Consider the following 12,730-nt stretch of genomic DNA (forward strand, 5'->3'; position numbering starts at 1 on the left):
TGCCTTCCCATCTCTTCTTCCAATGGGTACAGGTGGGCTCTCTCCCTCTCCTTTCCTCTCTCCCTCTCTTTCTCTCCCTCCCTCCATTCCTCTCTCTCTCTCTCTCTCTCTCTCTCTCTTAGGAATGTTGGTCAATGATGCTGGCTGCTTTGTCCATTGTTCTGAATTCTAAACATTCAGACAAAAGAACTTACTAGAAAATAGAAAATTTGTATACAGGAAATGGACTGTATCAGTTTTTCTAAATTAAAAGAATGCCTCTATACTCAGTATGAAATTACTATTAATTTGTAGCATTTTCATAGATAAGCTGGTCCTCCATAGTCAATGTTGCTCTCAGTATTATTATCTTCCATGTTCCTACTATGATGGCTTATTAAGCATTCAACAGCTTTCCTTGTCCAAGACTTAAAGTTCTTTTACATTCCTCCAAAAATAGCATGGTCAGGCCTACTATAGAAGTAGCTCACTCCCTGGTAACAATACCTGTCTTAGTTATTTTTATACTCCTGTGATGAGACACTATGACCAAATTTGTAGAAGAAATCGAGTGATGGGGATTTAGAGCACAGAGGGTGAGTCCATAACATCATGACATACAGAATGGCAGTAGGTATGGAGACATGATACCAGAGTAGTAGCTGAGAGCTCACATCTTGATTTGCAAATAAGAGGAAGACACAGCTTACTGGAAATGGCTTGAGTTTTTGACATCTCAAAGCCCACATTTAGTGGCACATCTCCAGTAAGGTTACAGCTCCTAATCCTTTCCAAAGAATTTCACCAACTGGGAGTCAAGTATTCAAATATGTGAGCCTAAGTGATCATTCACATACAAATTACCACAAGTATCCTTTGTAGAGATGGGTTAGTTATTGCAAATTCCTTTGATTTGTTTTGGGATTTTAAATTTTCATTTGTTAGGGAGACTGTGTTTTTGTTTTTATTTATTTATTTATTTTTGGTTTTTCTAGATAGGGTTTCGCAGTGTAGCCTTAGCTGTCCTGGAACTTGATCTGTAATCCAGGTTAGCCTCAAATACACAGATAACCTCCTGCCTCTGCCTCCTGAGTTCTTTGTTTAAAGACACAACTACCACCCAGCTGTTTTTTTTATCATGAAAACTTTTATTTCTCCTGCAATTTTAGTAGATCACTTTATTGTGTATAACACTTTTGGTTGTAGATGGAATTTCTGTCCCACCTGGTCCCACAGCCATGTAGCCCCAAATAAACACAGAGACATATATTAATTAATCTGTTTGATCTGTGGCTCAGGCTTCATGCTGGCTAGCTCTCTCAATTATTAACCCATAACTATTAATCAATGTATTTCTACATGGTCTTATCTTACTGGAGAATGTTTGGACTAGGTACTCCTTCAGCAGCTAAATGGTATCTCTCTTGCAGTTTCTGTCTGTATCCTCTCCCCAGAATTCTCCTTGTCTGGTAGTTCCCCTATACTTCCTGCCTGGATTCTGGCCAATCAATGTTCTATTCGTCAACCAATAAGGGAAACATATATATGGAAGGATATCCTCCATCATTCACATACAAACTACCACAAGTATTCTATGTAGAGATAGGTTAGTGGACATAAATTCCTTTGATATTTTCTTGCTTTTTGTTTATTTGTTTGGGTTTTTATTCTTGTGTTTTTTATTTGTTTGTTTGTTTATGGTTTTTCAAGACAGAGTTTCTCTGTGTAGCCTTAGCTCTCCTGGAACTTGATCTGTACCAAGCTAGCTTCAAACACACAAGATCCTCTTTCCTCTGCCTCCCAAGTGCTGGCATTAAAGGTACCAGTACCTCCCAGCTGTTATTTGTTTTTTATCATGGAAAATGTATTTCTCTTTCAATTGTAATAGATAGTTTTACTGGGTATAACACTTTTGATTGACAGTTGTAGAACATAGTTTCAGTCACTTCTGGCTCTAAAATTTTCTGACAAATAATCAGATGTTATTCCAATAGACTTGGCTTTATAAGTGAGTTGACAATTCTCTCTTTTATCTTTCAATTCCTTTCCTATATATTGTACTTTTAATATTTGAACAGTAATATGTCATGAGGTGTTTCTTTTCTGCTCCTATATATTAGATTGTGTTCTGTGGGCATCTTATAACACTTTCTCTAGGTTTTGGAAATTGTCTTCTGTTGACAATATTCATGAATTCACTGTGGTATTCTTCTCCCTCTTTTATGCCCTTAATTAAAATGTTAGATCTTTCCATGGTTTCCCAAGATCTTTTATGTTTATTTAATTTTCTAAATTACCCATTGACCTTTACTGATGATCTAATTCCTCTACTTTGTATTTCACCCCATAGACACTGTTTACCATGTGGTCCTGTCTGTTGGTAAGGCTTTGCATTGACTTTTTCTCACTTCCAGCATCATTTCACTTTGGCTTTCTTCAGTAATTTTATTTCTTCATTGAAATCTATTTTTGTATCTTGGATTGACTTTCTTGTTTCATTCAGCTCTTAGTTTTTGTCTTCTTTGTTTTTGTCTTCTTTGTTTTTGTCTTCTTTGAACATAGTTATAATAATTATTTTTGAATTCCTTGACTGGAAGATTTCCCAGGCAATTCTCATTTAGGTCCATTATTGTGGGAGTATTCATTGTGAAGGGAAGCATGCTGCCTTGTGTGGTTTTTTTCATGTCACTGTTGTTTCTGTGCTTAGAGTTGTGAATCTGAAGTAATTTGTTAGCTATGTCTTTGCTTTTCCTCAAATCACCTTTCTAATTTCAGTGTAGTTATGTATAATTTTCTAAGAGGATTTAGTTAGAGGATTGAGACATTGTTTTCTTTCAGGGGAATAGTTTTGAGGGCTACAGTATCTATCTTAGTCTTCCTTTGAGCATCTACAGCTATCTGATAAATATACACTCCCCAGGATTAAGCACATCCCTTGCTAGTCTTCTCCTTAGATACCTTCTGGTATGGATATTCAAATCTGTTTGCTGTATCTTGACTAATCTCTGGTCAAGTGGCAGTTGAGGACAGGAGATCTTGGTAAAACAGGTGTGCAGTCAGGAAGACTGTGGGGTCAGGAGTGACAAGGCCTATGATGAGTACTAGATATTAAGATCCTAGAGAAACAGGCCACTTACAATGTGGAAAGTAATATGGTGTTGGAAATTCCAGAGAATTTTGGTGGTTTGATAGCACGTGGAGTTGAGATGTTGGAATTTCTAGGAAGCCTATGGGGTTATGTAGAGAGATCCCTACCCCGCAGTTCAGAGAAGGAAGATCACAGAAGACATGAAACCCCTACAGGGTGAGAAGGACTTAAGCATACCTGGTTAATAAGAGAGATGTCCTAGATGTTCTGGTGGTAAGGAACAGCTCTATCTGGAGGTAGAGGGAAGACAGGTCTGAGTAGATTTGAGCATGACTTTGGGATGGGAAGGAACACATCAAAATTTGAATTTATAATTTTATATGTCTTTTATAAAAGGATCACATAGCCAGGCGGTGGTGGCGCACGCCTTTATTCCCAGCACTCAGGAGGCAGAGGCAGGCGGATCTCTGTGAGTTCGAGGCCAGGCTGGACCGATAGCCTCCAAAACAATACAGAGAAACCCTGTCTCGTAAAAACCAAATAAATAAATGAATAAATAAATAAATAAATAAATAAAGGGATCACATAGATTTGGTAAGTTTAAGGTGCTAAAAACTTAAATCCTATGTTACAAGATAAGATAAAAGATTATAAGAATAATCGGCGTTGGTGGCACACACCTTTAATCCCAGAACTCGGGAGGCAGAGGCAGGCAGATCTCTGTGAGTTTGAGGCCAGCCTGGTCAACAGAGCAAGTTCCAGGACAGCCTCCAAAACAATAAGGAGAAACTCTGTCTTGAAAAACAGAAAAAAATCTTATAAGAATGTCTAGGTATAGTCATAATTGATAAGTACTTTAAAATAATTTATAACAAAAATGAAGTATGCACTTACTTGCCTTGTCTCGGTGGCCAATATCTGGAAAAGGTCTGATTGAGGTGACCATGTGACAACAACAGACCTGGAGATCAAGAATCAAGAAAGAAAATCTTCTCTACTGAGAATTATAAAATGACCTGGAAATCAGAAAATTAACTCTCCATTTACACATAGAAAATGTCAACCACCTACTTATTCTTGTCTCTGCATCCAAGGACAGGTAGGATAATGCAACAAGGAGAATGCTGGTTTAGCAGGAAAGTAGCAGATCAGTTTTAGAATAATTGTGTGGTGCCAAAGCAAGAGACTGGAATGTAATTGGAATCTGGATTATGCCCAATTACCTATCTCCAGCTCATCCAACACAAAGTCTAGAGAGAATTTCTATACTGGAAACACCCCTGCTAATAGTAGACTCATTTTGGGCAGATAGCCCTGAGTTTCAGATCTATCCTTTTGACTGTATAATCTAGTAAAAAAATTAACCTCTCTATGAATCCATTTCCTTATACATTCTCTGTTTCATGAAAATATCCACTTTACAGAGTTCTGACAGTAATGTATTAACATGATAGCAGCTATAACTAACATTTATTCAGTGGGTGCTATGTTCTAGGAATCACACATACACTACACACACACACACACACACACACACACACACGTTTAACTTGTTATTTTACTTATTTAATCTTTAGAACAGGTTTCCTAGGTATTTATGTAACAGCCCTACTTTATAGCCCCAGTATACCACACATATCAATACTGACTATTGGCTTTGAGTTGCAGATGAAGCACAGAAACACACAAAGAAAATGAAAATGTTATCAATTCTTCTATGGGGATACAAAATATAACTCTTCTAATGGAAATTTGACAATATTAGCAAAAAAGGAATGTATGTCTTTCCTTTTGTCTCTGACACTGTCAACTGTAGTAACCTATCTCATAGATACAAATATAGAAATGCACATATATACATACATACATATATACATACATATAGTTATACCATTCTTCATTATGTAGCTCAAGAAATCTAAATAGCCATTTGTGGGGGTAGTCATAATTGTGTGATAATTCATAATATACAGAAATACTTGCATATCTCTCTTTATTACTGTCCCATTCATAATACCCAGGAAATAAAATCAACTTAGAACGTTCATCAACAGAAGAATAGAGACTGAAAATGTGATAATTATAACAGAATCAAAATTGAGTTTTATTTATCCATTAAAAATGAAACTAACATTTTCTGAAAATTGATAGAACTGTGCTAATTGAAATAAGCCAGACTCAGAAGACAAAAGTTGTAATTTTCCTCATAAACAGAATATGACAAGAAAATAGAAGGAATTATTTGGAGAGAAGAAAGGCTATAAAGGCAAAAGAAACTGAGAACAAGAATGATTGGTGGGAGGGAAAACAGCTATAGTATCTCTCTGATATAGAATGTAGATTAATATACATTTATAAACAATATCTGAGGTGAAAAAGGTGATAACCAGTAGGGGAGGGATAACGAAAAATAGAGAAACAACAACAAATATAATCAAATCAAAATCATACACATTTATTAAAATGTCATAAATCAAATATTTCATGATAATCCAAATTTTAAAAATAAATAAACGAAAAATTCAGTTACATAGTATTACCTATCAAAGAATAATTAGTATAAGTGGTTGATAGCAGGGAGAAAATTGTCCATATAACTTCAAAGCACAGTAATTTGATAATGAATGTCTGTGGAGATTTACTTTGAAAACAAAAAGCAGCTATTCAAATTTCACACTATTATCAGTAGTCGTTGGTGGTAATAGTATTTGTATTCTTATTCTGAAACAATTGTTATAAGACTAGATAAGCTGAAGAGGAAATTATGTGATTTCTTTATTCTACCAATGCATGTGGCTTTGAAAACTTTGTTTCATCATGTGGGAGTAAGGAGATATTGACGAAAGATAGATGTTACATAAGCACCCCATATCCCTGAATTTGATACAGAAGTACATTACTAGTTGATCTACTGAAAATTTCCAGAAATAATAAATATTCTATTTTTTATTTAAGATAAATTGCTTAGTTTGCCAGTTGGTGTCATCCTTGTATATCTCTGGAAATCACACTAGTGAAAGATCTCTCCTCAAACCTATAATGACTCTGTCTATTATGGTATCTCTTATTCTATTCTCTTCTGTTCTTCACCCATCTCAAACTTCCTGATTCCCCATGTCCTCCTCTCCCCTCCTCTTCTCCCCTTCTCTTTTTCCCAGCTACCCCTCTACTCCCCTCATGCTCCCAAACTACTCAGGAGACCCTGTCCCATTCTTCTTCTCTGGGGTACCAAGTATATCTCTCTTAGGGTCCTCCCTGTATCCCAGATTCTCTGGCAGTGAGATTGTAGGCTGGCACTCCCCTGATTCATGTCTAAATTCCATATATGAGTGAGTACATACCATGTTTGTCTTTTCGTGACTGGGTTACCTTGCTCAGGAGGGTTTCTTCTATTGCCATCTATTTGCCAGCAAATTTCAAGATTCCATTGTTTTTTTTTTCTGCTAAGTAGTACTCCATGGTGTAAATGTACCACATTTTCTCTATCCACTCTTCAGTCAAGGAACATCTAGGTTGCTTCCAGGTTCTGGGTATTACACATAATGCTGCTGTGAACATAATAGAACAGACGTCCTTGTTGTATGAATGTGCATCTTTTGGGTATATGCCTAAGAGTGGAATTGCTGAATCTTGTAGACTGCTTCCCACTTCCTGAGGAATCTCCATACTGATTTCCAAAGTAGCTGTACAAGGTGGCACTCCCACCAGCAGTGGAGGAGTGTTCCCCTTTCTCCACATCCTCTCCAGCATAAATGGTCATTGGTGTTTTTGATTTTAGCCATTATGACAGGAGTAAGATGGTATCTCAGAGTTGTTTTGATTTGCATTTCCCTAATGGGTAAAGATGTTGAGCACTTTCTTAAGTGTCTTGCAGCCATTTTAAATTCCTGTATTGAGAATTCTCTATTTAGTTCTGTACCCCACTTTTTAATTGAATCCTTGGGTGTTTTGGAGACTCGCTTCTTGACTTCTTGTAAATTTTAGAGATCAGACCTCTGTCAGATGTAGGGTTGGTGAATAGCTATTCCCATTCAGTGGGCTGCTTTCTTGTGTTGTTGACTGTATCCTTTGCCTTACAGATGCTTCTCAGTTTCAGGAGGTCCCATTTATTAATTGTCAATCTCAGTGTCTGTGCTCCTGGTGCTATGTTCAGGAAGCATGCTCCTGTACCAATTCTTTCAAGGGTACTTCCCACTTTCTCTTCTAAGAGGTTCATTGTGCTGGATTTATGTTGAGGTCTTTGATCCATTTGGACTGAAGTTCTGTGCATGGTGATAGACATGAATCTATCTGCAGTCTTCTACATGCCAGCATCCAGTTATGCAAGCACCATTTGTTGAAGATGATTTCTTTTTTCCATTGTATAATTTTAGCTTCTTGATCAAAACTCAGGTGTTCGTAGGTATGTGGGTTAATGCCAGGGTGTTCAATTTGATTCCATTGGTCTACCTGTATATTTTTGTTCCAATACCATAACAGAGTTTGAATTCAGGGACGGTGATGCCTCTGGAAGTTTCTTTATTGTACAGGGTTGTTTTGAGTATCCTGGGTCTTTTGTTTTTCCATTTAAAGTTGATCATTGCTTTTTAAAGGTCTGTGAAGAATTGTGCTGGGATTTCAATAGGGATTGCATTGGACCTGTAGATTGTTTTTGACAAGATAGCCATTTTTACTATGTTGATCCTACCTATTCACGAGCATTGGAGATCTTTCCATTTTCTGGTGTCTTCTTTAATTTCTTTCTTTAAAGACTCAAAGTTCTTGCTATACAGGTCTTTCACTTGTTTAGCAAGCATTAAACCAAGATATTTTATGTTGTTTGTGTATATTGTAAAGGGTGATGTTTCTCTGACTCCATTCTCAGCCCTTTTATCATCTGTATATAATAGTGCTACTGATTTATTTTGAGTTAATCTTGTATCCTGCCATTTTGCTTAAGGTATTTTTCAGTTGTAGGAGTTCCCATGTAGAGTTTTTTAGGTTACTTATATAAACTATCATATCATCTTCAAATAGTGGATGTTTGACTTCTTCCTTTCCAATTTGAATCTCCTTGATCTCCTTTGTTGTTTTATTGCTCTAGCTAGAACGTCAAGTACAATATTGAAGAGATATGGAGAGAGCAGACAGCCTTGTCTTGTTCCTGATATTAGAGGAACACGTTTATATTTTCTCTCCATTTAGTTTTTTTTAGGCTGTTGGTTTACTGTATATTATTATGTTTAGGTATGTTCCTGCTATCCCTGATCTCTCCAAGACCTTTATCATGAAGGGGTGTTGGTTTTGTCAAAGGCTATTTCAACATCAAGTGAGACGGTAATGTGTTTTTTCCTTTCCAGTTTGTTTATAAGGTGGATTACAGTGATAGATTTTCATTTGTTGAACCACCCCTGCATCCCTTGGATGAAGCCTACTTGATCATGGTGGATGATTTTTCTCATGTGTTCTTGGATTTGATTTGCTAGTATTTTATTGAGTATTTTGCATCAATGTTCATGAGGGATATTTGTCTGTAGTTCTCTTTCTTTGTTGTGTCCTTATGTAGCTTGGGTACCAAGGTAATTGTAGCCTTGTAAAAAGAATTTGGCAATGGACCTTCAGGTTTTATTTTGTGGAACACTTTGGGGAGTATTGGAATTAGCTCTTCTTTGAATTTCTGGTAGAATTCTGGGCTTGGGTTTTTTTTTTTGGTTGGGAGACTTTTGCTGACTGTTTTTATTTCATTAGGGCTTACACGTCTATTTAAAATGCTTATCTGTTCTTGATATAATTTTGTTAAGTGATATCTATCCAGAAAATTGTCCATTTCCTTTAAATTTTCAAATTTTGTGGAGTACAGGTTTTCAAAGTATGACCCGATGTTTTCTCTGTATTTCCTCAGTGTCTGTTGTTATTTCCCCCTTTTCATTTTTGATTTAGTTAATTAGTGTGCTCTGTCTCTCTGCCTTTTGATTAGTTTGGATAAAGGTTTGTCTATCTTGCTGATTTTCTCAAAGAATCAACTGTTTGTTACATTGATTCTTTGTATTGTTTTCTTTGTTTTGACTTTATTGATTTCATCCCTTAATTTGATTATTTCCTGGAATCTACTCCTCCTGGGTAAGTTTGCTTCTTTTTGTTCTAGAGTTTTCAGTTGTACTGTTAAATCTTTATTGTGAATATTCTCTAGTTTCTTCATATGAGCACTTAGTGCTATCAACTTTCCACTTAGTACTACTTTCAAAATGTCCCATAAGTTTGGGTATGTTAGGTCTTCATTTTCATTGAATTCTAGGAAGTCTTTAATTTCTTTCTTTGTTTCTTCCTTGACCCAGGAATGATGCAATTGCATGTTATTGAATTTCCATGAGTTTGTAGTTTCCTGCAATTTGTGTTGTTGTTTAACTCTAACTTTAAAGCATGGTGGTCTGATAAGATACAGGGGATTATTCCAATTTTTGTACCTGTTGAGGTTTTCTATTTTGCCAAGTATGTGGTCGATTTTAGACAAGGTCCCATGTGGCACTGAGAAGAATGTATATTCTTCTGTGTTTGGATGGAATGTTCTATAGATTTTTCCTGTGATGAATATGGAATTACTTCCTTCATATCTTTTGATTGATTTTATTTTGAAGTCTATTTTGCTAGATACTAGGACAGATACACCAGCTATTTTTTGGGTCCATTACTCTCAGGTAATGCCTGTCTTTGAAGTTGAGGTGTGTTTCTTGTATGCAGCAGGATGGATTCTGTCGTCATATCCATTCGGTTAGCCTGTGTCTTTCTATATGCAAATCTAGACCGTTAATATTGAGGAAGATTAAGCACCATTGAGTGTTAATTCTTGTTTGTTGGTGGTGGTGTTATTGATTGTGGAATTACCTTGCTTTTTCTTTTGGTTTTTGATAAAGTTGGATTATCTATTGCCTATGTTTTTGTGAGCATAGTTCCCTTCCTTACGTTGAAGTTTTCCTTCCAGTACTTTCTGTAGGTTTGGAATAGTGGCTGTGTATTGTTTAAATCTGGATTTGTCATGGAATATCTTGTTTTCTCCATCTATAGTGATTGAAAGCTTTGCTGGGTATAGTAGTCTAGGCTGACATCCGTGGTCTCTTAGTGTTTGTGGAATATCTGTCCAAGACCTTCTGGCTTTCAGAGCTTCCATGGAGAAGTCAGGTGTGACTCTGATAAGTTTTACATCATATTTAACTTGGCCTTTTTCCTTTGCTGCTCTTAATATTCTTTCTTTATTCTGCATGTTTGTTGTTTTAATTATTATCTGACGAGGGGACTTTCTATGGTCCACTCTTTTTGGTGTTCTGTAGGCTACCTGTACTTGTATTGTCATGTCTTTCTTTAGGTTGGAAAAGTTTTCTTCTATGATTTTCTTGAATATGTTTTCTACACCATTGAGTTGGGTTTCTTCACCTTCTACTATCCCTATTATTCTTAGATTTTGCCTTTTCATGGTATCCCATATTTCCTAGATACTTTCCGTTAGGTATTTGTTGAACTTAAGATTTTCTTTGGTCGATGAATCTAATTCTCCTAGTGAAACATCAGTGTTTGAGATTCTCTCTTACAACTTTTGTATTCTGTTGGTGATGCTTGCATATATAGTTCCTGATCATCTACTCACGTTTTCTATTTCCACCATTCCTTCAGACTGTCTTTTTTATTGTCTTTATTTCAGCTTTCAAACCTTGCATTGTTTGAATTGTTTCTTGCAATTTTTGGTTTGACTTTTCTTCCCTTTCTTTAAAGGATTTTCTCATTTCCTCTGTTAGGGTCTCTATCACCTTCACGAAGTTGTTTTTAAAGTCTCTTCTGCTTCATCTGTGTTGGGAAGTTCAGGTCTTGCTGTTGTACAGTCCCTAGACTCTGGTGGCTTCATATTGTTTTTTCTGTTGTTGAATGTGTTCTTGTATTGTTATCTTCCCATCCCTTCTTCCAGTGGGTACAGGTGTGGTCTCTTCCTTTCCTGGTGGGTACAGGTCCATGGTTCTCTTCTGGTGGTGCAAGCAGATCCAATACTCTGATGGGTCTCAAGGTGTGTGCAAAGGGGTCTGAGGCACCCCATCTCCCAGTGGGAGGGAGCTGGATTAGCACAGTGCCATCAGCAGACTTGATGTTTCTTGTTGAGCCAGGGGCCAGTTGACTTGGCTGCAGTCCCCAGGCCAGAGGATCAAAGAGAGGGCAAAGGGAAGGAAGTCAGGACCAAGGGTGGGTGAAGCTCACCTCTTCCCTGAGTTGAGGTGGGAGTAGACCAGCACTCTCAGCAGGCTCCTAGTTTCTTGGTCCTCAGGGTCGGGGGTGAGTTGACCTGGTTGCAGTCCACAGGCCAGGAGATCCCAGCAATAATGACTATTCTAGCAAATGCACATCTTTAAAATATAGAAGGTGGTTCTGAAATACCATCTCTTGTTAAGAAACAAGAACTTCCTTAGAGAAATGAATGATGCCTCATCTAGGGAAGGTAATGTTCAATTTAAGTCTAGAGCATATTGTCCAACCACATAACAAAGGCACTCACTATCAAAGATATTAGGACACAGAAAAATGACTCAGTGGCCAACATACTGTCCATAAATGAAACAACTGCAGTATAAGAAATGCAATGACAATAATAGATTATACACATCACACATGTTTAAATCTATCATTTCATTATTTTAAAATTTGTCATTCTTCATAATTATACAGAAACAATTTATTTTTTAATTTTTAATTAAAGTGAATCAGGTATTTTTGCATTTATATAGAGATTAAAACACAGAGTCATAGAATAGAAAGAAAATTCTCTTTATTTAACATGCAATTAGAATTAGAGTATTTCTATATTACAATCACTAATGAAGAAATACATTTAGTTTTCTAGCAATAATTATTACGCCTGTAAGAAAAATCTAGATATGATGCGACTCTGAAATAGTTAATAGAAATCACCTGCAACGTATTATTCTTGTTGCCAACCAAATCTAATTTGAACCAGATCTAGGCTATAGATCTAACCATCAACTCATAAATACAAAGGGCAGGTTAACATAAGGATTTTAACACAACAGCCCCCATTTTGAGAATTTCTAGAGAAAACTCATTTGGTTTCCCCAGCAAATAAATTATGAAGACATAAAGATAAGAGTTCTTACAGTTTTTAAAATCTTAACATAACAATGCACTGAGCTCAATTGGAGCAAACTGTGGTGTGTGTGTGTGTGTGTGTTTGCATGTGTGTGTGTGTGTGTGTGTGTATGTGTGTGTGGTATCTTTACATTTAATAATGGCATTGTGGTTATGCTGTGAAATATGTCATGATACATAGAAAATATATATTAAATATTTGTGTAGCACATGATACAATGTCCTAAGATTTGTTTTAAAATAATATAGGAGAAATGTATGTGGCACCAGAGATGCAACAAAACTAACTGACTGGTCATTATCAAAGCAGATTAGTGGCTGTGTAGGGGTTTGTTATACTGTTCTCTTCAGATTTGTGCATCATAAATTCCGAATATTTTGAAAAACAGAGATACACCTAGCCAAAATGGTAGATAGTTTAGAGAAGAGAATAAGGGAAAAGGAAAGGACTCTATGTAATTCTCCTCCTACACATTGGAAAGTCAAATTCTTTAAAAAATTGAAAATGAAGAACCTCTCTGTAAGACAGTTCTCAACCTGTGG

At 36.4% G+C, this 12,730-nt stretch overlaps 1 long non-coding RNA gene across 1 annotated transcript in view; it reads right to left on the bottom strand.

The window, feature by feature from the left end:
• The window catches only part of LOC121140038, a 58,637-nt gene that overhangs the window by 14,840 nt on the left and 31,067 nt on the right, over positions 1–12,730 (bottom strand). The window contains exons 2-3 of the long non-coding RNA XR_005876875.1: positions 3,962–4,028; positions 3,305–3,357 (exon numbers count right to left, since the gene is read on the bottom strand). This is a non-coding gene — a long non-coding RNA (uncharacterized LOC121140038). The remainder of the gene's footprint in view (positions 1–3,304; positions 3,358–3,961; positions 4,029–12,730) is intronic.

Source organism: Mesocricetus auratus, unplaced genomic scaffold (genome assembly GCF_017639785.1).
Source record: "Mesocricetus auratus isolate SY011 unplaced genomic scaffold, BCM_Maur_2.0 Super-Scaffold_100003, whole genome shotgun sequence".
NCBI lineage: Eukaryota > Metazoa > Chordata > Mammalia > Rodentia > Cricetidae > Mesocricetus > Mesocricetus auratus.